General features: G+C 47.3%; 1 protein-coding gene and 1 long non-coding RNA gene across 2 annotated transcripts in view; both read left to right on the top strand.

Moving 5' to 3' along the window:
- Window positions 1–24,279, top strand: part of mib1 (E3 ubiquitin-protein ligase mind bomb 1) — a 500,932-nt gene that overhangs the window by 239,576 nt on the left and 237,077 nt on the right. The window lies entirely within an intron of this gene.
- Window positions 1–24,279, top strand: part of LOC144107641 (uncharacterized) — a 171,136-nt gene that overhangs the window by 18,486 nt on the left and 128,371 nt on the right. The window contains exon 2 of the long non-coding RNA XR_013309337.1: window positions 12,479–12,538. This is a non-coding gene — a long non-coding RNA (uncharacterized LOC144107641). The remainder of the gene's footprint in view (window positions 1–12,478; window positions 12,539–24,279) is intronic.

Raw genomic sequence — 24,279 nt, 5'->3', positions numbered from 1 at the left:
GCTGTCGAATGCATCGCTTTCGGAACGAATCGGGACCCGCGTCCGTTCAAACCTGGCAGGGGGGAAGCATCTTCGTCGCCCCCTTTCCACCGTCTCCCCCGTCCGACTCAAGCCACTCAAGCCGTGGGCGAAGGCGACCAAAGTGGGCAGCAGCGCGTCGTCTGCCCCGCACTCGAGTGCGTCGTCTGCTGCGTGTCGAGGCGGACGCGTCGGGCAATTAGCTCCGCGGGTCCTTTCAAAGGCCCCGGCGCGTTCTCCCCCTCTTTCCTCTCTCGCTTTTCCTTTTTTTTCCCTTTCCTCTGCTCTTCTTCTGTCGGGCCTCTGTCCCGCTCTTTGTGAGCCCCACGAACCACTCCGGGGCGCGCGCTTCATTAAGTCGTCATTAGGAGACCGGAAGAAAACGCCTATTAGGCGCCGTGCTGGAGGAGATCCACAAAAAGAAAACACGAGCAGATTTGGGGGAAAAACTCAGAGTGTCGTCGGCCTCGCCGAGCGGATGGTCCCTCGATGGCGCAGAATGAAGAGGGTGGAACTCGAAGGGTGGCCAAGGAAGTATGGGAGAATTAAGGGTCCTGGACTCCGATGTGATTTGTGGCTGGATATGCAGCAGCAAGTGTTCGCTCGCGTGTGCGTGTGTGCTTTATTTAAAGAATTGTGTTCGGGAAGATGAAAGTGAGAGAAACACCCTTTCTGGTCGCGGTGTATTGTTCATGGCCTCATTCATCTAATTCCCTGTCACTGCAATTTGCTCCCCAATAGCTTACTCTTTTATTTTATTATTATTTTTTTAACACAAGACAGCGCGATGGCTGAGCGGTCGGGCTGTGATGATGTTCCTGGCGTCATTCAGCTCTCACAGTTCCGTGCTTCCTTTTCTACGGTAGAGATATTCATCTGATTCTCGTGCTTTCTTACGTTCTCCACGCGGAGGAACCTAAGTAATGCATTTGCGTCTGTTTTTTTTTCCATTGCAATTTGCCGGTTTTCAGTGCTGGCCTGTATCAGACAACTTGAATTCAGACTTCTTGGTCGTAAAAGCTACCTCAGCACATAGACGTGATTTGAGTCGCACTCGATCGGGAAGTCATTACAGGCGTGAGCAACATCAAAGGCGGCCTTCAGTCGGCTGCACTCTAAGCCAGTTCACATTTACTTCGTTATTCACCTCTCCAGTGCGTAAAAGGGATCATGCGCCTCGAGGAAATGTACTTTGAGGGTAAGCTTCCATCGCACCCAGGGAGTTCAGCTTCATTAAAGTGCTTTCACGTTGCTTCTACCTGTACTGTCTGGAGACTCGGTGTTTTCGGAAGGCTCATTACTTTCGGAAGACTGACTATTTTTTTAGAAAGGGTTACCGCTTTCGCGTTGTTCTCTTCTTTTGAGGGCTCGGTCAGTTATCAGACTATTTGGGAACCAGTGAGCCACGAGCGGGAAATCCAATTAAGCGTTAGTTAAAAGACCACCTAGTGCAGATTACGCGATTATTCCGGACGCCGTGAGCCATAACATCTCCATGGCGCCCTTTATTGGGAACGGGTTGTTATTATATCGCCCGTGCCATTCTGTGCAAGGCGTCGAACTTCAGAAAACCCGGAAATCGAACAATCAGTCCAATTTTTACTTTCCTCCATTTATCACCTGCGCCTCTGGTCGGTTTTTTACCGGTCTTTTGTTGTTGTTTTTTTTCTCGCCTCACTAACGCCACCTGTCGTGAGCTAAGGCCACTATAATGGCCATCGTTTTCTGATTTCATTTCTGAGGGTTCAACGTCGCAAAGCGACTTAGGCTATGAGGGATGTCGTAGTGAAGGGCCCCGGAAATTTCGACCACCTGGGGTTCTTCAGCGTGCTCTGACATCACACAGTACACGGGCCTCTAGAATTTCCCCTCCATCGAAATTCGACCGCCGTGGCCGAGATCGAACCCGCGTCTTTCGGGCCGGCTGCCGAGCGCCATAACCACTGAGCCACCGCGGCGGCTGAAAAAAAAAAGTTTTTCGTTCATAGGCATCCGCAGTTTTGGGCTACAGCGCGTGTGTCCTCCTTCTTTATTTGCTTGTTTTGTTTTCGTGCTCTGCAGGTGGTTGGGACAAAGGGGTAGAAGTAATTACTGCTTCCGATAGGGAAAAAAACATAAATATGAGTACGAGAGTGATAACAACTGGCGCTTGACGAAACAATGAATGAATTCATCGGGAAGAAAGAAAAAAGTACCTTCTGGCACTTACAACTAACTGCCCAAAAAGATAAGGATCGTTCGTGTCTGTGCAAAAATGTCTTTAAGCATTCAGAAGTAAACGAAGTGCAGAATCAGAGAAATAGCCTCTGTCGTATGTAAGGTTAGGTGAGAGGAATTAAGCGTGCAGAGCCATTTAAACTTCCTTTGAGGCTTGAAACGAAAGAAAAAAAAAAGGCGCTATCCAAGCATGTTGAGTTTTGCAAATATATCGTGCCTCCGCGTCTCATCGTCTCTTAGCCACACGCGCCCAGATGTCACCGTCTCGTTTACCAGCGTACACCGCGGCGAATCCAGCTCCCGGCGACGCACAGTGCGGCTGGCCGATCAACCAACCCGTGAAAGCACTATCCGCATATGAGGATGGCATGGGCGGCGTGGAAATGCCCACTGAGGGGAACCCTCTCTGGCGCATCAGGAGCAAGCTGCCGCCGCGGCAGTAAAGGGGGGGCCCTTCTCGGTCCTCCCGTGGAAGAGGAGCGGTTTCATTTCCGCTTCGTGACACCGCCGCCGCATCTTCTTCCCGCTCACCATGTCCCCCCCCCCCCCCTTCTCTCTGAGTGACTGCCACTGCCCGACCCGAGCCCCTGTCTGGAGGCTTTGCCGCGGCACACTCAGGCGCAGCCACTGCCCACAAACACGCTCACTCTCCCTGCCAGCCAGCCTATCCTGCTTACCTCAGTGCTGCAGTCCGTAGCGCGTAGGGTTCGGAAACGGCCTAGAGTGGCCCGAGGTCTATATTTAACAATCCTCGCACGGGCCTCCCCCTGCTTCTCTTTTCCTTGTTTTCTTTCTTTCCTTCCTTCTTTCTTTCTTGTCTGTATCCTCTCAAGATCTTCGCAGTCTCCTCGGAGGGGGTGGCCATATTTTTCTGCTCACCTGACCTGACCTGTCCCGTCTTGCGCCTCTTTCTCCGTCATCGTCTGCTTGCGTTTACTGCGTCTGTCGTCTGCTCGGCAGTACTAGTCACCATGCTGGCCGAAGCCTGCTTGGATGCTAGTTTTTTCTATCCCTTTTCATCGCTTTTTTGTACGCTTTGGTAGTTATGCACGTGCGGCACGGCAGTCACCTATACGTGCGCGCTCTCATATTTTTCCACTCCCTCAGTTCACCTCGTGAGACCGCTTTCGATATTCGACTTTGCAGCCAAGCTCTCTGTCATATATGGACTATGCTTTCTTCCTATCTGTCATACAGCGCGCTTCACCTAAGACTTATCGCGGCGGTCGAATTTCGATGGAGGCGAAATTCTAGAGGCCCACGTACTGTGCGATGTCAGTGCACGTTAAAGAACCCCAGGTGGTCGAAACGTCCGCAGCCCTTTCAGTACGGCGTCCATCATAGCCTGAGTCGCTTTGGGACGTTAAACCCTCATAAACCAAACCAAACCTAAGACTTAATTTACACAACTTTTAAAAATAGCCTTTTTGACTTAGAAGAGTGGTTTCTTCAGCATAGCATTGTCAGCGGTGTGGTAGATCAGAATACAACAAAGACATGCTAACTAACAGACTTGTTAACTAATATCGAATAGATTAGTTTTTAACTGTTACTGCTAGGCCCCTTGATTATTCAGAGCCGTGTAGCCAAACCGTAAGTAATATCCATATCACTTTTTAGTATTCCGAAAACGGGGTTACCTTCGGTGCTCTGACCCAACAACTTTTGGCTACATCGCGCCAAAATGCACGCACTTTCGAGAAGCTTGCAGGCAAAGCAACCTTGCAGTGGACGTAATTCGTCGAATTAGCCAAAATTTGTTGGGCCACAGCGCCGAGAGTAACTGCGTTGTCGAAATTCTATCAGCTGATATGGATATTACGTGCGGTGGTCTAAGCACCTCTCAAAATTAAGGAGCCTAAAATTAATAGTTTAAAATACTATTCGATATTAGTTATCCAGCCTGCTAGTTAGCACTTCTTAGCTGTATTTTCACGTGCAGTCTGCGTCACTATTGTGTAGAGCGCTCGACGCTCGACGCAACAAAAGCTAAAATTAGAAAGCAGCCGATGGTTTCAGAGCAACGTGCTGTCCATCTTCTTGCCTGGAAATCTATGGAGCTCTGCTTGCGCGCAAGCGCTGCTTCTAAGTCGTAGAAGCTGCAGCAAGGCGTCAGCTTTTCTGCAAGAATGTGCGCCGCTCGGTAGCTCTACACAAGGGTGACGCGAGCTGTACAACACCGCTGACAATGCCATGCCGAAAAAAGCGCTCTCCTGACTGGAAAAGCCTATTTTTAAAAGTTGTGTAAAGCCTTACGTGAAACACGCTGTATATGGACTACGCCGTCTGCTTCTTTGTCATATATGGACCGTTATCTGCCTCATGGTCAGTGTGTCCTTCTCCGTGATAACCCACTCTGGAGTGTTTTCTTCGTGCAGCGATCGAGCAGTCTCCACTCCCTCGTTCTGTGTACTCGCGTTGCGATGTGTTTTTCTTGGAGGAGTGGCCAACGCTGCCGTTGGAAGCGGGGGGGGGGGGGGGGGGGGGGGGGTGCGTGCACCGTTCCTCGCTCCTTGTAGAACTTCGTCCCCGAGGCCTGCCGGCCTGCTCGGCAGGATTTAACCTGCACTTGAGCCTTTTGCCCCGACCCTTTTTCAGTGTAGACCAAAGTGCCATCCTCATGAATAGGTATTTTTTTATCCTCTTGTTTTTCTTCTCTTGGTCACACCTCGTCTAAAAATAGTACTCGCCACCCGAGAAGGGGACGCGGTAGTTACTGAGAGTTTCTCGAAGGATGGCCTAGCATCATATCACGGCATTACTATTCACTAATCTTTTTAAACTAGACAGGAGAATATTCCCCACTCCAGAAAAAGCCTTAGATAAGGCGCAGGAGAACGCCTGCAGGCGACCCCAGACGTGATCCTTAATGACTTCTTACTATCAAAATTCTATCCCGGTGATTGCGTGGCAAAATAGCCACTTACGACCACATATTGTGGAACTGTAAAGAAGAACGGCCACTGGAATCTCTAATACAAGTTTCTACTCTCGAGGAATTGGAGGCCGTGTTGGTCAGCTCAGACCTGGGCGTTCAAGCCCGGGCCATTGAATGGGCCATACTCAGATCGCTGTCAGCTGTGTACTGATAGCTGCCTAGCACGGACAATCTGCATTTTGCTTTTTCTGACGAAATGAATGTTTTGCTAACCGATAGCCGCCGTCCCCGTTTTAGTTTCCATTCGCAGTCAGTATGCGGTTCCTTTTTTCTTCCATGCTCATTAGTGTTTGCCTTTTACATCCATGCTGCTTGGTCTCGTGTCCTCCCCGTTAGCAGTTTTAAACGCCTTTTTTGTTCGTTTTGTACCATGGCTTTTATGTCGCCATACTAAGGTTCTCTTGGCGGTTACCAATTATGGCTAGCCCTTTCAGTCCTGAATTTATTTTTTGTATAATACTGGAATTTTTATATTTGCTTCTTTAATTGCTGTGCCTGTCGATTAGCCTAAAAAGCACCAAGATGTTGCACGATTGCGCCTCGCATGAGGACGTCACGGTGCCTGGATGCTTTGAAAATGTGATCTGAAATGAGGCTTCAGTCTCTGGCAGCAGCTTTGAACGGTTTCACGCCTGGAGGATGCGGAAATTTTAGTTTCTGAAGCAAGCATTTAAGTAATAAAAATAAAATTGTAACATTCACATCGCGCAGCGTCTTTCAGCCGTGCCGTACGCTATCTTTCTCGTCGTTTTCAACCACAAGGAAAAGCTCGAGAGTGTGGAAAGTCGATCTCCTATGAATTAGGGGGCATCTTTCCGGTTATCTCTTCTGATCTCGGTGGCTATCAATATAAGACTAAAAAAAACTTGCTAATTTGTGCTTATGTGAGGTCATCAAGGCCTAAAAGGCCGGAGCGAATCTTTGACCTGTCCTCATTTCTCATTGCGGATTCCAAATTTCCCTTGCTGCTTTGGGTTCACTTGCCTCAAAGCCACCTCTTTGACGTCACGCCAAACGCGATTGTGCATATTGGGTACGTAATCCTTGGTACTTTGCAATGTTCATAGCATTGCGCACATTACGAAACTCTAGGCGGTATTATGGCGCTGAGATCGGTTCTTTTTTTTTCACTCTTGCGGCCTGAAATTTCAAACTGTAAAGATTTGTTTTCCCCTTTTAAATCGGCGCCCTTATTTGCAGTCTCATTTGAAGCTTGATGCTCCTCTCCATTTCTTCGCTCGTTCCCTGCGACGCTGTTGCTTTGTCATTCCGCGACTGCTGAGAAAGCAGCTCTTCTTTCGTTCAAGCCGTTCCATTCTCAGAGCAGCTTTGTTCCCCAAACGGCGTTCTTCACGCCTCGCAGCGCCTCTTTAATGCCGGCCACTTACGTAACCAGGGAGCTTACCACCCCCCCTTTCGTCCTCCTTGCTGTGTGACGCGCTATCACCGCCGCTAACCTCTGGCTGGCTCCAAATTAATCCCGCCTGATGCGACGCGAAACGCCGCCGCTCGGTGTTGCTGTAAGGGCGCTGGGTTACGTGCCGCGCCGGGCACGTATACCTGTCCAAGTCGAGTGTTGCAATTAAAGAGGGTCGGCTGAGACGGAGGAGGGTGGAGAGGAGGAACGGATTCAGGAGTCGAGGTGGGGGTTCCCTTGTGGCCTGTTTTCGCCCGCGCTCTTCTGTTTTCACCCTTGCACTAGTGCACTGCTGCAGGAGTGGTTTCTGTGCTTCTCTACTCTTTGGCCTGTGGCGACATGCGAGGCCTCTTCTCTCCTCTCCTGCCCTCTCTCGTGTCTTCTGGCGTCCCTCGCAAACTTCTCTCGCCGTTTCTCTCTCGCCTTGGTATCGCATCGCACTGTTCTCTCTCCTCTTCCCGACCTCTCTCCCCGCCTCTCTCTGAGTGTCTCTCTCTCTCTCCCTGTCGGCTCGCAGCTTGCCGGGCTCCATCCCTAGAGCAGCGGAGCTCGTTCGGGCCCGGGGCTTGAGAAGCCCGGCGGCCCAGCCCTCGCCGAGTCCAAATAAAGGTTCGTCGACGTCTCCGCCGCGCCCCACTCGGGCGAGAGGGAGGGAACCAGCTCTGAGTTCGGAGGAAAGCCGTAGAAGAGCAGCGGGCCGTCTGGCGAGGCGAAAAGAGAGGCAAGAACGGGAGGATGCCTCCGGGGTGGAGGATGTGAGACACCGGCTAAACAGAACACGATGCGAAGAGCAAGGAACCGGTGCGGGTGGTAGGTGGGAGAGGGGAATGAAAGGAGAGGAGGAAAGAGAGGAAGGGTGGAGTGCAGGCGCGGAGGGGTGGTTGCCGGAATGTGCGGGTGGCAGCCGTCTGCAAACGCGGTCGAGCTTCTGTCGCTCTTTTTTTTATTTCTTCCCTTGGCTTTTTGTTTTTTTTATTCCGTTAGGATTTTCGTTGCCTTCTTTTCATTCCTTGTCGTATTTTTAGACTTCTTCAACTTGCGTGCTCTCTCCCTTTTTCTCTCTCTCTCTCTCTCTTACCACCTTGGTGCGCAGTATGCAGAGGGCGTGCTTTCACGAAAGAAGGAAGAAAAAGTTACGGTAACCTTTTCGCTAACTTTTACGTCCTGACTTTCTTATTATATGTTCTCTGCCAATTTGATGTTCTTCTCTCGTTTCCCGTTTCTCTGTTCATATTTTATTCTTTTCCAGCCCTTTTTTTTTCTTCCATACGTTTTCCTTTCTCTCGCCCTTCGTTCTTCCTATCCTTTCGTTTCTTGTTCTGACTTTTTTTTTTTCTCTCGGTCGGGTGTTCCTGCGTGCTATCTTGAGGCGATTGCGCCTTCCCGCGAGAGGCCATTCGTGTAATTTTTGCCGCTGTTTCTTTTTACCCCCCCCCCCTCCCGTTTACTCGTGCATCTAAATTTTTATTTTGTGGATCTATTTTTTGTTTAATCTTTTGCTTCACATGAGGCTCCCCTCGAATATTTGCTTTACATTTTTTATCTTTTGTTTCTCACGCCATCTCGATTACTAATTAACCGACATGATTGGCGTCATACCTTCTCACGTATCAAATTCGTGCACCTGTCTGGTTTATAGGCAATCGCCAATTTTAAACAATATCTCTTGCCGTTATCGCGAACTTACCACGGAACCCTCGTGGTCCCGACTTTCAAGTAAGCAAACAAAAAAAAACCTTTGCAATGCTAACACTGTACGTAAGCACTGTGTCCCTCACGGCAGCGATCAATCAACGCGAAAAGCTTTTAGACTCACCTTCCATCTTTTTCTTTTTTTGTTGACTGAAGGGAAGCAGAGAGTCTAGAGGAACCGTCCACCCCCGCAGCTACTCAGGAAAAAGGCAGGATAGGCTGTGGTGTAACAGATGTAACTGGACCAAAAGCCGCTTCATGTAAATGTGCACCAACTCGCAACCCTGACTGCATCTTCGAGTGCGTCCACGTCCTTCGTCGTTAGTGGGTGTGACCGACCCGAATGACGCCCTGTCTTTCCAGCAAATGATCAGCGCAGTTTCCGACCTTGACACACTACGACACCGTCTACCCTCCAGCTGAATAAGGAAAATAAAAATTTATTTGTTGACGTTATAGTGGCTGCTTAGGATAACTCCCGTATGTAGCCGTCGCATTAAAGCAAAAAAAGAAGGAAGGAAAGACATGGAAATGCTTAGTGGGTGTTCTGAAGCCTATGATGCTTTCTATTTTTCTTTTATCTGATCTCTTCCCGCTGCATCACAACTTCAAATGGTCTCTCACCCTCCGAGAGCAGATCTTAATGCTGCAGCGGGGAAAAGAGGGAACCGTAAGAACACCATAGGGGTGGGTTAGGTGAAGTGAGCCGAATATAAGGAAGGGGAAAAGGCCTCGTGGTGAAATTTGCGCGGGCGTGAGACAGCCCTCCGACAAGGAGGAGTGCAAAGTCCTGTAAGCTGGGCTTCTCGTCGCCTCATCTGAAAGGGGTTCTCTCGTTCACGTGTACTTTGCCCCGAGGCTTCCTAGCCTGCTCAGGTGAAGCTGTATAGAGAGGGGACGGATAAATAAATGAGTAAAGCGACTTTCGTCGTCGTATTCTCGCTGCTTATTTTTTTTAATTTTTTGCCTGCCAACGGAGCTCTTACGTGACACTGCTTTTCTCCCTTTGCCTCTTTTTTCTTTGTGTCTATTTCTCGCCCGCTTCAAATGGCGTGTGGGTGTCTGTGTTGGTCCTATGTGGGCTCTGATGGCGTTGGTACCCAGGCCTTCATGTAAGGCACCTGACACCCTGCAGCTTCCAGATCTCAGTACACTCTCTGATTTGATTTTTTCCCTTTTGCGATTCATGTCCAAGGCGTTCGGCGTTTTGTTAGTCGTATTACGTTTTCTTTCTTACGAAGCAGGGCTTTTTTTTTTTTAATCGTGCGCCTAAACGACTTCCAAGCTCAACGAACGCTGTTGGAAACACACTCTCCCGCGCTGTGCTGGTAGCTTTTGCAAGGCGAGTGCTGGCTGGTCTAACCTTGTCATGGTTGAGCTTGTAATCACGGCTCACGGCTTATTCCGAAGTGCTAAGGGATACACCGCAAGGTAGACTAAATTTGTAATAGGGGAGAAATTTTTCATTGGCATCCGCCCATGCGCATCCATACGCCTCTGGAAACCTCTGGAGCTCTCTCAGAAATATCGGATTTTTTAAGTAAAATTTCTCCCGGGAATCCAACTCTGGACCACCACCTTTCTCGGCAGTCACTCTACCGTCTAAGATAACAAGGACAGCTAGCAGGTGGCGCGGCTAGGCCGTTTGACTTTCTAGGCTTCTGGGTGTGCTTGGTAGATCCCAAGAATAATGTTTCGCTTAATTGTTGTAATTGTTACGGTCTCATATACCTACAGCGGACAGGATTCTTTTGATCACTTTCATGTTGGACGAATAAAGTACTTTATACGATTACATGTTGACCTTCCCGTGTCCGTTCATTTTTTTGTCTATCATTAGCGCTCATTCTCACCTGCGCTGAGGCAAAGGTTTAATACAATATTATCCCACTGATAAGCACAATACGTTAAAAAATAAGTAAAAAATAACGTTTCCGTATGCACCTTGGTTTCGGTGACTTTATATATATATATATATATATATATATATATATATATATATCATATATATATATATATATATATATATATATATATAGAGTCACCGAAACCAAGGTGCATACGGAAACGTTATTTTTTACTTATTTTTAACGTATTGTGCCTTATCAGTGGGGATAATATTGCTTAGGTTAATAAATCGCTTAAAAGAAAATTACTTATAAAAAAGCAGAAAAACATCCATGCTGCCGGTGGGATCCGAACCCACGACCTCCGAATATCGCGTCCGGTGCTCTTACCAACTGAGCTACGGCGACGGCTGTCAATCTGCTGCTCTCGTTGGTATTTATGTTTATTTGGTGTACGCGAACGTTGAGAGTGTTCACCAGCGAGTGTTGGCTCCCTTCACAAGTTTGTCAAACGGGGCCCATTTACTTTACCTTTTATATATATATATATATATATATATATATAATATATATATATATATATATAGTATATATATATATAGGTATATATATATATATATATATATATATATATAAAAGGTAAAGTAAATGGGCCCGTTTGACAAACTTGTGAAGGGAGCCAACACTCGCTGGTGAACACTCTCAACGTTCGCGTACACCAAATAAACATAAATACCAACGAGAGCAGCAGATTGGACAGCCGTCGCCGTAGCTCAGTTGGTAAGAGCACCGGACGCGATATTCGGAGGTCGTGGGTTCGGATCCCACCGGCAGCATGGTTGTTTTTCTGCTTTTTTATAAGTAATTTTCTTTAAGCGATTTATTAACCTAAGCAATATTATCCCACTGATAAGCACAATACGTTAAAAAATAAGTAAAAAATAACGTTTCCGTATGCACCTTGGTTTCGGTGACTCTATATATATATATATATATATATATATATATATATATATATATATATATATATATATATATATATATATATATATATATATATATATATATATATATATATATATATATATATATATATATATATATATATAAAATTCTAGTAGATATAGCCACGGCCCTCGAAATCTCGTGGTCATCATCCTCAATGAATGACATTGTCCCGTAGCCAGGTCACATGACCCATTTCACTTAGTTACATAATCCAATTTAGTCCGGCACTGGTTACATTTCTATTTACATACTTGACTTGCACTTACATGTACAGGGTTGGCCAAAAGTTCCCAGGCCACGCGCTCTGCTTTTAAGCAGTATATTCCGGAACTTGCGGCACCCTCGAAGCTGAAAATTTATGTAGATGATAGGAGAAGCATCATGCTCTACCCTGAGAACCTTGATAGCTTTAATGGCATCTTAAGCTCCAGGATATAAGGCTGAAAAGCAGACCCTGTGGCCTGAGAACTTTTGAAGAACCTTGTACTACAGGTCACGTTAAAAATAGTGTCGCATAATGTGAATGCTCCTTTAGCATTTTTTTTCTCCTCCTTCGTTCCTTGTGAGCTGCACTGTGGCTGTTTGGAGTCAGCTGCCTCTGTGTCATGATGGTCGAATCACGACGTTCGCGTTGGTGTATGCGAACGCATTTCCTTACTCATACCTGTAGTTTTGTCAGGTGACGCTTGTTGATGTTCTCGGTTGGCTTACGTAACTGTTCATAACTTATAGCTCTTCTATCGTACGTTTTGTTCTTTCCTTGTCTCTTTTCGGGGCTTTTATTTTTTTCGTCCTGAGAGTTCAGTCGCTGTCAAGCGTATTTGCAGAACACCCTTTTACCTAGCTGTCTCGGCCTAATATTACTGGGGAGATGGATGTACTTCAGTCGAACTACGAACTTTTGCTGTAGTGTCCTCCCGTGATGCACCATGTTGCAGGCTCGATTTCCAAGCCGCGGAAAGAGGCAAAATGGCCGTGTAGGGACTGGAAATCATTCCAAGCCCTTTCCAGCGCCAATATCTTTTTTGCAGCTTGCAATTATTTGTCTTTCATTGTTCTAGTTCCATTCAAATAATTTCTTTTGCGTATTGAAAAACTCATGTTCCTGTTCATACAGTTTGCGAACGACTTGTTTTTCTTTTGCCATTTCTTACCATTTTTACCGCTTCTTATCATTTACCCACGTGCCACTTTCATAATATGCGCCGCTAGTTTTTTTATTATTATTGTGCGTGTCATAACGTGGCACACCTGCTCTATACTCCCCCTGATGCTTTCTGTGAGCTCTGCTTTCCTATAAGAGTGTGAGGACGTGATCCTAAATTCCCTTTTCTCTTCCAGGTAAGGTTATCCACTTCCTGATGCGCACCTGTGGGAACAGCCCTTGTGATCCATGCACAGGTATCGTGTCCTGCTGCTCTGCGCGCTTTTTTTGTTCCTTCTTTATACGCGTGTGCACTCGCGAACGCGATAGAAAAGGTTGGCACTGCGCGGAAGTGCTGGTTAACATAAAATCTACATCATATGATAACCGATTAATTTGACTTGGAATTATGTGGACGTTTTTTTTTATGAATATGAATACACGTTCTAGCCTGCGTGGCGTGATACATAATAGCCTCTTGGCTGTGATAGAATAATATCCCATGGTCATTCCTGAATGGGCTGGGTATTGAAATAAGCCTTACACTCTCATTTATTTTCCATGATTCGTTGCTTGCTTTGGGCGAATCTCTTCTAGCTCCTGTCAGCACCGAATAAGGATACATGAAGTTTTGCATAAGCCGATGCTCATCTGCTTTTGCGTAGTACCTGATAACAGTCCTTAAGACACGGAAACCTCGTACCTCAGTGCCTCACTAAAACCTCAGTATCCGCATGAGTATCGCGTGCAGGTGCTTGTCACCCGTCTCATGGGCGCGTGAGGACATTGTTGCGTGCTCCCTTACGCTTCGCAATGAAGCCCTCTACTTCCCAAGTAGAGGGAGCTGCTAACCGGATAGATTTGGCGACGCCGAAGTTTTGAAGAAATGGCAGCTTTGCAGTTTGCTTGGTCCTGGCGCTATTGTCCTCACTTGTGTCCCTGTCGAGACATCGGCAATACAATTACGCTGTTGAGAAAAGATGTGCTACATCAGGCGGTAGCAGAACGTGCAGTCCCTCGTGCTAGTGCGCCTACTGGGAAGCATGCATGTCGTACGAGAGAAGCAGCCGATGGTCATTGGAATGCAACGAAACGCTCTTCATGAACATCCATGACTTTCTACAGCATATATTTCTTTTTATATCTCGCGCTCAACCTTCAGATAGTTATGTTATTAAGCGCGTCTTTTATCTGATCTGTTCAGGGTAGTTAATAAACATTCAGAAAAGAAAAATAAACATGTGACCAAATTAAACAGCCATAATTGGAGGTAGCCCGAAGCAAAGTGTACAGGCTCTGTGAACGTTTATAGTTTTTCAGACAGCTTACTGAACTGTGTACCAGATCACAGTGTGTTAGGGTCTTTGGCCGTGAATGTTTTGGCCTCATCGCAAACTAAGGTTTGAGTAGCTCATTCCTATAAGGAGAGAACATAAATATGGACGCGGCGAGAAAGTAATAAAGTAGAAAATAATCGTATTACTCTTATTTCGTTCCAACAGCACAAACAGCTCCGCTTTTTCCGAGAATTCTCGGTTGTGTGCCGAAACAAAAAGCTGAAGAAGCCTTACCGCGTGGTGGGAGAGGAATGCAGCGAAATTGGTCTGTATGCTGGCTTCTTGGTGGGATTCTATTTAAACGCAGTTTCGCAACGGCGGCTTTTCAAATAAATCTTAACTGCGACTTTTTCTTTCTGAAAAGGAAGGGAGCGGTGTTTATCGCGTTGCCGTCGGATGTTTCCGGCCAGCTCTACACACTGTGCTGACCGCGCTGGATCGTTCAGCAGGGTTAGAAAAGAGATTACTTGTTGTTGAACAGTAATTAGTGTTTTTGTGATGCGCCACTTTTTGACGAAAAGCACTAAACGGAGACAGAAACGGCGAGTTTTATCGGCGTCGTTCTCCGTGTACCAGAGCATTACGAAAGTAGGGATTAGCGCTCTATAGAGATCTTACATTCTCAAGCCTTTGATTTGTCCTCTCTAGTTCTCTCATTTTCATGTAATTTATCCACTCTTTGGTTCATTTAAGTGCCGGTTTTCTGGTGTAAGGAAGATGAGCGTAAGTCAGGTGAGCTTGCCTGCCTCCAATATTTCTGGAGTTCTTTCCTGTAGAGATTGCTTCACCACTTGTACACCAGCAATGCAGGAGAACCAGCTTTTCTGGCGCGCTACGCACTAGATTGACGTTGCGAATACGTCTAGTGTAACACTATTACAGACTCGAAAGTGATTACATTTGCTAGGCCCAGAAGCACATGTCAGGAGTACCTTTTCCATCAGTATTACATAAGAATAAAATTATAAGCCCCACTGCTTCAAAACTTCAGAAATTTGTTGACACCAGTGCAATGAACTCCCCTTATGCAAGCGCCCGCAGCGGGAGAAGTAAAAACGGAAAACTGATCAAGTTGTGTGGACATGCCGGTGAGGTGAAGAAGGGAATTACACAGAGCTGGCGTTCGACGCTAATCTCAGTCAGGGCAGAGTATTAGCCTGGCAAAGATCGTTCAGCGTTCACATAAAACAGCCATTCACCTCCTGCATTCTCTTTCTCTGTTTTTGGTCAACTTTTCCCTGCCGTTTGATTCCTTGAGTTTAGCAGCATTTGCGGTGCGACGGAGTACCCACCGCACGTGGCAATAGTTGCAAAAATTTTGTTTCCCGCGTCTGCTTGCTGCTTTCATTCACATACTCGTCAACCATGCGTTTCCTATTTACTAGGCTTCACTCAGAATACCGCGGTACACTGCAATACAATCAGTATAGAGAATACAGCTGCATAATACGGGCTTAGCGTTCCCTGGGCGTCACCGCACCAAGTAGAGCCTCACCATGTGCGCGCGATATTTTTCTGGGAATGCACATTTTGCTTTCCTGTACAGTATGAGCTTCAAAAACGTTAACTGTTAGCCTAGTCGGCAATATGCGGTTTTATTCATACCTGCAGCTAAAAAAAAGTGATGTCGTCTCCCTGTCGTGTCCGTCCTTTAGCACTATGATATGATTATGCTACAAGTCTTACGCTGGCTGTGAAATCGGACAGTGTCATCGCTGCTCCCGGTACACATCAGCACAGTCTTTGGTAACACTAAAACGCGGTCACTCTGTTCGACGTCAGTTCACTTTTTTCAGAGTTTGGGAGTCTTTCTAGAGCGTCGTCACTGGGCATCATCAATGTATACGGTGATTCATCTTGCTGGTGTCCACGCCACTCTGTCATTGCCGCCAACTTTTAAATTCTGCGTGTCCCCCTGTAAAGCGTGCTTTGTTCTCAAATTGGCTGTAGTGTGACAAAACTCTCTGGCCATTTTGGCGATGATCGGTGACGGGAATTCCGCTCGCTGAGGTGGTGCTAAATAAAGGTCCCGATTGCGTCTCATCAGCCGCTAAGTAATTATTCTTGTCTCTCTTATTACGAGCATTAGGCTTTGTTCACCGCAAGTGCGTCGAAATTGGATGGTGCACGTGCTGCAAAATAAATAAATAAATTATAAGTATAACTCTACCTTGTTTTATTTTTTTTGTCATCTTAAACCCCATGATCCGCTACACCGAATTGTTCAGCTAAGTAACGATCTAAATCTAAGTGCGTCGGGTTAGGATTTTTGTCCGAATGCTTGACACCCCATGTGCGCAAAGCTCCTGCTGCTCCTGCTGGTAGCAGCCACGGAAGGTATGCGTTTGAAAGCTGGGATGAGCTGCGCGGTTTTCCTCGAATTCACGCAAGCGAATACTTGTTGGCAGGAGGCCGCATATCTGGCGTTTTGCCTCGAGAAAGTTGTGTCGGAGTTCACACTTCTGCCCTATTCTTCGCTAGAGCTTCTGGGCTGAAATCTTGACGAGTGTTCAGCACCCGCTTCCACGCGGCTTTAAGTGCTACCAAAACAACTTTTATTGTTTTTTGTCATTGCTATAACTTTTTCTTGGATGAAATGTCTTCGTCAGAACCGTTTTATGTCGTGACCTAAAACTCATTCACGTGGTCGTGTGCGTCCCCAGTCGAAACCTTATCGAACTAGGCTTGGGCATAGTAAGGCCTACACAGTGGACTGTCATGCAGAAGCATGATTTTGGCAGTGCTGTGCTTAAAAATATAAGAGGGCGAGCGCTATTATGTCTTATAGATAGAGCACGAGTCAACCTCTGCTTCGTTTTCTCGTTTTATTTTTGTAGTTGTTATAAGCGACTCTGAAAAAGTAACCTCGGTGCTCATCATGTCTGTCGTGTTCAGAGCTTGTTTCGTTGCGCTAGTTCACATTTCTTCAGCTACGCTTCGTAAAACCTAACTGCCTCGAACAAAAGTATTCTTGGTGCCCGTTCTAAACGCGGCCATCAAACGAAAAAGAAAAAAAAGCAAGGAGAAAAGTCTCCCTAATCCCACTCCGTCTGGGGACAGTCCATTCATTTCTACCGTTTCATTGACTCATCCCACGAGCTCGCCCGAGGCTAAAGGGCGTTACGGCATATCCCGCCTCGATTGGTTACGGCTTGCATCTTACGCGCAGGAAGGGGACACGGGCAAAAGAGAAACCCGTCCTGGGACGTTCATTCAGGAAGCCTGGAAGAGGAGCCACTGTGCCCCGCGGCGTTTTACGACATCTTCACAGCCTCTGTCCTCGGAGCGATCGCGTATCCGAGCAACCGCGCTGTTGCGCGCGCGTTATGCAAGTCGAGACTTTCTCTTCACCCGTCGCCGCTCGCATTTCGGCATACGGTTCCCCTCTCGCATTAAAGGCATCCGGGCATTCTTGTGTCGTACATAATGGAGGCCCCTTCCCGACGGGCGGTGAGGTCTCCCTGGCGCGGTGGCGTTAAATTTGCATACAGCGGCGTGCATACCTAACGGGAACGAGAGAAAACCCGGGCGCAACCGCGAGCACTATTATGTTTATTTTAAATAATTTATTGTCATGTATTATGTATTTTATTTTCCTCTCTGTTCATAGTGTAGCGCTTAACTGTACACAGTGTTTAATCTATTGTGCTTTTTGTTTACCTGATAATTTATTTACGCTACAGCAACGGAAAATAAATTTTCCGTGGATGGGAGTTCATAAAGGAGGAATAGCGCTCAGCAAATATTCATTAAGAAGTGCGGGAAAAAAAATTGTTCAAGACACAGAGGAAGCCCGATGGCTTGCCCGTCTACAGGTTAAGGATCAGCAGCGCATTGATACCCGTCGCCTGAATCTACTCCAACGCCACACGGAATACAAGCCAGGCGACGACGCCTGATTGTGGACGCCCATTCGATGCCGCGGACTGAGTGAAAAGCTTTTGCGCCGCCACTCCGGCCCGTACAAGTGCATTGGCCGAACTGGAGCGCACGCCCAGATGTTGCAGGTGTTGTGCGCTTAAAACCTTATTATGTGCGCTGATGGACGCTTTGTGTCTGCGTTCTCGGTAATTATTTTCTCATTCTCACTGTTTAATTTTGTCCGCATTTCTTTCGTTTCAAAGCATTGGTGCGATGCCATTTTGTGAGGCGGTTAAAGGTGCGAGCTCTTCTAATGTTTCTTTATGCGCAACGCCGCCGGCACTTCAATTTATCTCTTTATTTGTGACGAAAGGTGCAAGCATATTTGTCTGGAATGATTGCAGCCGCGCGCAACGGCTTCTGCGTTATTCGAGATTGTAGTAGGTGATCTCGCGCCTTGTATCAAAAGTTCTCGTCAGTTTTAAATCGGGCGAGACCGAGGGCTGCGGTGATTGGGTTCTTGGACGACCGCCGAGCACGCGAATTGCTATCACGTTCGCCGAATTGTTCAGTTCTTTGGGGAAACAAGTCAGCCCAGTAGAGTTCGTTTCAGAGCCACGCTAGTCTGCTCGTCTCTTGTCCTCGGCGTTGTCACCAGCACGTGACAATATTATGAAAAACATTCAAATGCATCAACTTAGCTATGACGACAAGTTGAAACGAGAGATTAAGGAGTCAAGAGCGTTGCGCGTTAAACAAACAGTGGTTGCTAACAAAGCTCTTCCTCTCTCCCTACCTCCCTCCCTTCCTTCCTTCCTTCCTTCCTTCCTTCCTTCCTTCCTTCCTTCCTCCCTCTCTGCCTCCCTTCCTCCCTCCCTCCTTCCTTCTCCCTTCCTCCCTCCTTCCTGCCTTCCTCCCTCCCTCTCTGCCTTCCTTTCTTTCTCTCTGCCTCCCTCCTTCCTCCCTCCCTCCCTGGTTTCCTTCCTCCCTTCCTTCCTCCCTCCCTCATTGCCTCCCTTACTTCCTTCCTCCCTGCCTTCCTCCCTCCCTCCCTTCCTTCAGGAGAGCAAGCTGCCGGACTAGTTGGTGATGCATGTTGTAAACTAGGAAGCGCAAAATACCGGACGACGGACAGAGTGAACCTGTTTTTTGTGTCCCTTACTCTGTCCGTCGTCCGGTATTTTGCGCTTCCTAGTTTACTCCCTTCCTTCCCTCCCTTCCTTCCTACATCCCCCTCCCTCCTTCCTCTCTTCCTTGCTTCCTTCCTTCCTCCCTCTTTCCTTTCTTCCTCTTCCTTCCTTCCTTCGTCGGTGGTCATTTTGGGCGCGACAAGCTGTCCCCAGTCCTGGTGAAAGGCCACGTGTCGTGCGTCCTCTGCACTCGCCGGTGGTCGTGGCGCTGGTCTCCCCGTCTTTCGTCTGCATAATTGCGTTCTTCTTCGTCCGGAAGCCTTCTTAGTTCTCGGAAACGCAGCACATGTAAATAATGAACGCAGCACGATAAGCGCCCACTCAAAGAAGGTCACGCCAGAGGCGTCGTCCAAATGAAAGCCTAAGTATTAGGACCGAAAAAAAAAAAGAAGAGAAGAAACTTGGAAAGCGGCCTGTGTTTTTTTTTTTCTGAAAAGAAAGGAAAAATTTCCTGATTGCCTTTCTATTTATGGAGGACCGCTTCAGTAAAAGAAGCATTAACGCTGGGGTTCTGGCGGACTGTTGTACACATCACTGTCTTTGGGGTCCGTCTGAGCTTAAGCTCTGAATTCTAGAAAACGTTTCAAATCGGCTGGGGGCTCCTAGAATTCTGTGGAAGATATTTTTTTTTTCAGCTGGCCTTTGAGGTCAGAATGAGAGTTATAGTACCCGGCGTCCCTCCTTTTATTGGGTTCGTTGCTTGTTTGGTACCTCGCCTGCTTTTATGGCTTGCTTGCCTTAATGGCTTTGCTTGATACAATGTGTGCGTGATATGCGTAACATGTTTACCCTACTTGGAACCCTGCTTTTTGCGACAAAATTTGTTTTATTTTACGATAAAACCAAATCATGGACACAAAGCAGGGGAAAACAAACACATGACTTAATGATTGCAAGCGGCATAGCTTCAAGACAGCGTTATAAGCCTGCATCTTTCTTTTGATTTCTCCCTTAAAAGCCAGAATAAACGTCAATCCTTTCTGCTGCTTACCTAAATAGAAAAGGCAACCTAAAAACGCTCAGAAAAGGAAACGCGTTTAAGCCCAGCTATTACATACCCTGGAGTCTGTGCCTCGACAAATAGTGCCTCGGCGGGAACGGACTAATGATGGCCAAAAAGTGGCAGTTGAGGAAAACGCGGCTGTCTATAAAAAGACAGGCAAAAAAAAGGTAACCATTCTCGTCCGTCGTCTATACGTTCCTGAATTCCTCGATGTGTCGGATACGGCCAAGAATCGTTCCTTTGTATCTGTTGCGCTTCTTATCGTCTCCTGTATTGTTGTGCAAGGGAGGGCCTTTTGCTAAATAGAAAAAAAAAGAATGAATAAAATACTCTGGCGGCCAGGAGTTGTGTAACTATTTTTTATTGCTGCAGCATGGTTTTGTTTTTCTTTTTGTTGAATTTTGTGGGCTTTTTATCTGCTTCTTCTAAAGGAGGAAAAAGAAATACATCGACTCGAAAGCGCGAAGCAGACGGTGACTTGGAGAACACTACGTCTCACTAAAGGAGCGCCCGCCAGCGCCGCCAGGATGAAAGGCGAACACATTCTTGGCCGGTAAAAGTCTCCCGCCATCTATCAGAATTTGCGTGGAACACCATTAGGCGGAAAAGAATCCAAGCTGCTCCCGGGCGCCTTTTCCTTCCGCTCTCTCTTCCGTCGCCGGTAAGAGGTTTTATGAAGTTATCGTCGTAGTAGAATTTTTTTTTTCGAAAAATAAGCGGTGCAGTAGATTGGGGGAAAAAAATGTTTTAAAAAAACGCTATAGGTATGTAACGGCTAGAGCAAGAACGTCGTATATGTGGAACGCCCGCTCGAGGCGAGAAAATTACCGGGGCAAATTTGCTTTCTTTGTCACGGCGCCAGACGTAGAAGCTCGGTCTCGAAGATGGTTCGGCTCATTCTTCTTCTTCTTCTTCTTCTTCTCCTCAAGTAATATGGCACTACTCTTTTTTCTCGTCTTTTTTTTTTCGCTCCTCGATTCTTGACGGGCGGCGGCGTTGCTGTGTGTTAGGGGCGTGTATCATTCAAGTCATCTCGTTCGTGCTGCCGGCTCCGGATCCCTTTTTTCCCAATTTTTTGTTGTTTTTTTTTATTTTTCCTAATTTTTCGCTCAACCGTTTGACGTTATGTTTCGTTCTTCGCCCGCAGACTAATGCCGCCTGACGTTGGTTAATTCATTTTGCGTGCTTAATTGCGCGGGGACCCATGTTCTACCCTCCGAGGTCCTCTTGAACGCCGGCGTGTATCTCTGCGTTACTTCTTGCGTACGTTGTGTCTCTCTTTGACGCCTTGAGGCCATTAATTCTTCATTGCGTTTTCTTTTCCTTTTCTTCTTCTCTCGCGGTCTCTCGTGCTCTCTCGTTCTCTAGGGTACCTCTTTGGTGGCAGATTCGTTTTTCTTCTGTTTTTTTTTTCTATTTGATCTCTCGAGTTTCGTCTTATAGACGGCACATGGAAGTAAATTTGCGCCTTATTTATGCTGAAAACTACGTGTATCTTCTTGTTCTCTGGAATTAAGGGCGTTGCCTTCTCGTTATCACGCACAAGCCTCCGATTGAGAGGATACGCGGAATTATGTCACTTGTACCACGCGAAGAAAAAATAGAACGAAAAACCATATTTCAGGGACATGCAGTGATAACAAGGGCTTTCTATTCCTACCACTCAGGCACGAAAGTTTCTGGACCACGGGCGCCAATACGAAACTATAAATATTCGAGGACGAGGCGTTCAGGCCAAAATTGACAGGCGCATTCTAATCTAGGACGTTTTAAATGCACAGCGTGTGCCAGTGTATATAGAGTATAATATTAAGTAAAATATGGAGTTTCTAGGTGAACTGTATGTGGAGTATGTAGGCAATATATAAAGCTTATGGCCGCTCCACAATACTGTCATTTCCATTTTTAGAGCGACGTTCCTGCTCATTCTGTCCTGAGCGTTCTGCTGCAGAGTGCGAGGTCGTCTGTTCGGTTGCGGCAATGGCTTCGCATTTTGCGCGTTCAGGTGTCGACGCAGGTGAAGGTGCCCGCACTGTGTGCTTGCACCTGCGCGTGATCGTTTGTGTACCGGCGCGTGCGGTTCAGACACCCATTTTCCCCAAGCATTGCATCCAAGAGAACACCAAGCCGTGGGAAAGCTTGTATAGCCTGGAGCGATTTGAAGGTTATCGCATTCGTTCCGGCAGAAAAGGACCAAGATTGTTTTTCTTTTTTTTTTCTGGCGTGGCAGTCTCTTGGTCCGCAACAAGCATGACGGTACAGGATAGAGGGATCCTTAGGCTAGCTAATTGCGTGTATTCGTCGCAGCGTTCGTGCGAAAATGAGCTGTGTGAGAGCATTTTATTCTGAGGATGTTGTAGCCTGAAGCGATCACTTTCAACTCGCGTTATACTGAACCCATCGCAAAACCGCTGGATTCCCAGCGAAACTGTGCAGCGAACTTCGCACCTGCCACATACCACTTGACCATCACTGGTGTACAGCAGAGAGAGAGAGAGAGAGAGAGAGAGAGAGAGAGAGAGAGAGAGAGAGAGAGAGAGAGAGGGGAGGGGGGGGGGGGGGGGGGGGGGAGATGAACTTAAAGGCAGGGAGGTTATCTAGGCGACGCCCAGTATGCTACCCTACACGTGGGGCGGGGAACGGAGGGAGAGATAGAAAGGAAATAATAATAATAATAATTGGTTTTTGGGGAAAGGAAATGGCGCAGTATCTGTTTCATATATCGTTGGACACCTGAACCGCGCGTAAGGGGGACGGATAAAGGAGGGAGTGAAAGAAGAAAGGAAGAAAGAGGTGCCGTAGTGGAGGGCTCCGGAATAATTTCGACCACCTGGGGATCTTTAACGTGCGCTCACATCGCACAGCACACGGGCGCCTTAGCGAGATCACTTTTTCACGTGTCCGTTGTTCAGTACTTTCCTTGCGCGCTTTGTGCGTGCATGTGTGCGGCGCGTGTTTCTTTCTTTCTCTCTTTTTTTTTTGTTCACCCTGGCGTGTCAGATTTCCCGCTGTGGGCAGCGAACGGAGCCTCCAGATCGCCGTGCCTCTCCAAACCGGTGCTCCCGCTAGACCGCGGTAATGCGGGAGACGTGCCCCTTGCTCCCCTGTAGCCGAGTAGCGCCCACGCCTCGGGAAAACCGTTTCCCGTTGCGGAACAAAGGGAGGGGGGTGTTTTTCAAAGGCGGCGAAGCAACAACAGCGACGACGAAAGGGAGGGACAGAGATGTGTGGAAGAAAGCTGAGAAATGAACGTCCCGAGGAAGCACGTCCCACGCGAAATCCCTACGCCTCTTTTCCTTTTTTTTCCCGATTCGTTCCCCGAACTCAGCCCCCCCCCCCCCCCCCCCCCCCCTGAGGCGGTGGTGTCTGTGGGCTCTTGGTTGAACGGCTTACATTCTTAAATAACCTCTTCTTCGTCTTCTTCACTGGTCTTAAGCTCGCTCGAGTTATAAGGCGCAGACCCGGAGCGCTGCTGGCTCAGTTTTTATTTGTTTTTCGTGCCCTTGTCATATTGTTTTAATATTTTTTTAATAATTCTCCTGAACACAGTGCCGGTAGATCCTGCTTCGCTGCAAGAGGAGCAGTTCTTTCTCCTTGGGCCTTGTCTCGTTCTGTCCAAACTCTAAACTCGATTTGAAGACAAAAAAATACGGGAAGAAATAAAAATTGAATTCGTGTTCGCTCGATGCCTACCATGCTTTTATTTAGCTCTGTGTGCCTTAGTTGTGGCCTATTGTGAGTCTCTTTGGTCTCCTTTTCCTCCGCACGATAGTTCGGACGTTGTTCCATCCAGTTATTCCTCTTTTGTTTTCTTTTTTGTAGTCCATTAAATCCGCCTGTGTTCTCTCCTTTGCAATGTTTGTTTGCTTCCTCCTATGTACGTTCGTTGTTAACCTCTATTGTTCTTCGCCTAGGCTGATTGCGTGGTCGGCGTCGTGTCTTTGAAACTACGCGCTCAGTCTGATTCGCTGTCCCTTTTTTTTATATATAAATGCTATCCTTGCTGCTGTGAAGAATGCCTTCCATCGCCGAACACGAGTTGTTACTGTGTTCGATTTTTTCCCGAGTCAACAAGAGCGCGACTAAGATTCCTACAGGAAGATGCTGTTGTAGAAGATGACTGTTTGGCTTTTGCATTTGACTGCGCTGGAGGTTTGATTGCCTTTTTTTTCTTTCATGCGTTCTTTTTCAGCTGCCGCTTTCTTTTTCTTTTTCAAAAACTTGGTTCCCTCTGTGTGGACAAGGGTGGAAAAAGAAAGGATAGCAAAATTCAGAGCCGCCCCGGCATAAGACTTACTCCTCGAGGGGGTCGCGGTAAGGCGACACCGGAAAAACTTGGGCTGAGGCGTAATCCGGACGCTAAACAGACGTAGGTCACCCGGCCTTTTTGCGCCGCTGGCTGTGTTGGGACACTGCGCTGTCAAAACAACGGACTTATCGTCATGGCCAGGTCTCGGCGCGGGGGCGTTCGTTTCAGCCTGGCTACTCCTGTCTGAAGTGCTCCTCGTTGGAGCTCTGTTTTCGTCCTTCTTCACTGGTCGGTTGTAGACGGTCATTTGACAAGCGTTGCGTTAGGTGGCCGCAGTTTTGAGCGTCCCATAATTTTC

This window comes from Amblyomma americanum, chromosome 10 (assembly GCF_052857255.1).
Source record: "Amblyomma americanum isolate KBUSLIRL-KWMA chromosome 10, ASM5285725v1, whole genome shotgun sequence".
NCBI lineage: Eukaryota > Metazoa > Arthropoda > Arachnida > Ixodida > Ixodidae > Amblyomma > Amblyomma americanum.
This window is presented reverse-complemented; position numbering and strand designations above follow the sequence as displayed.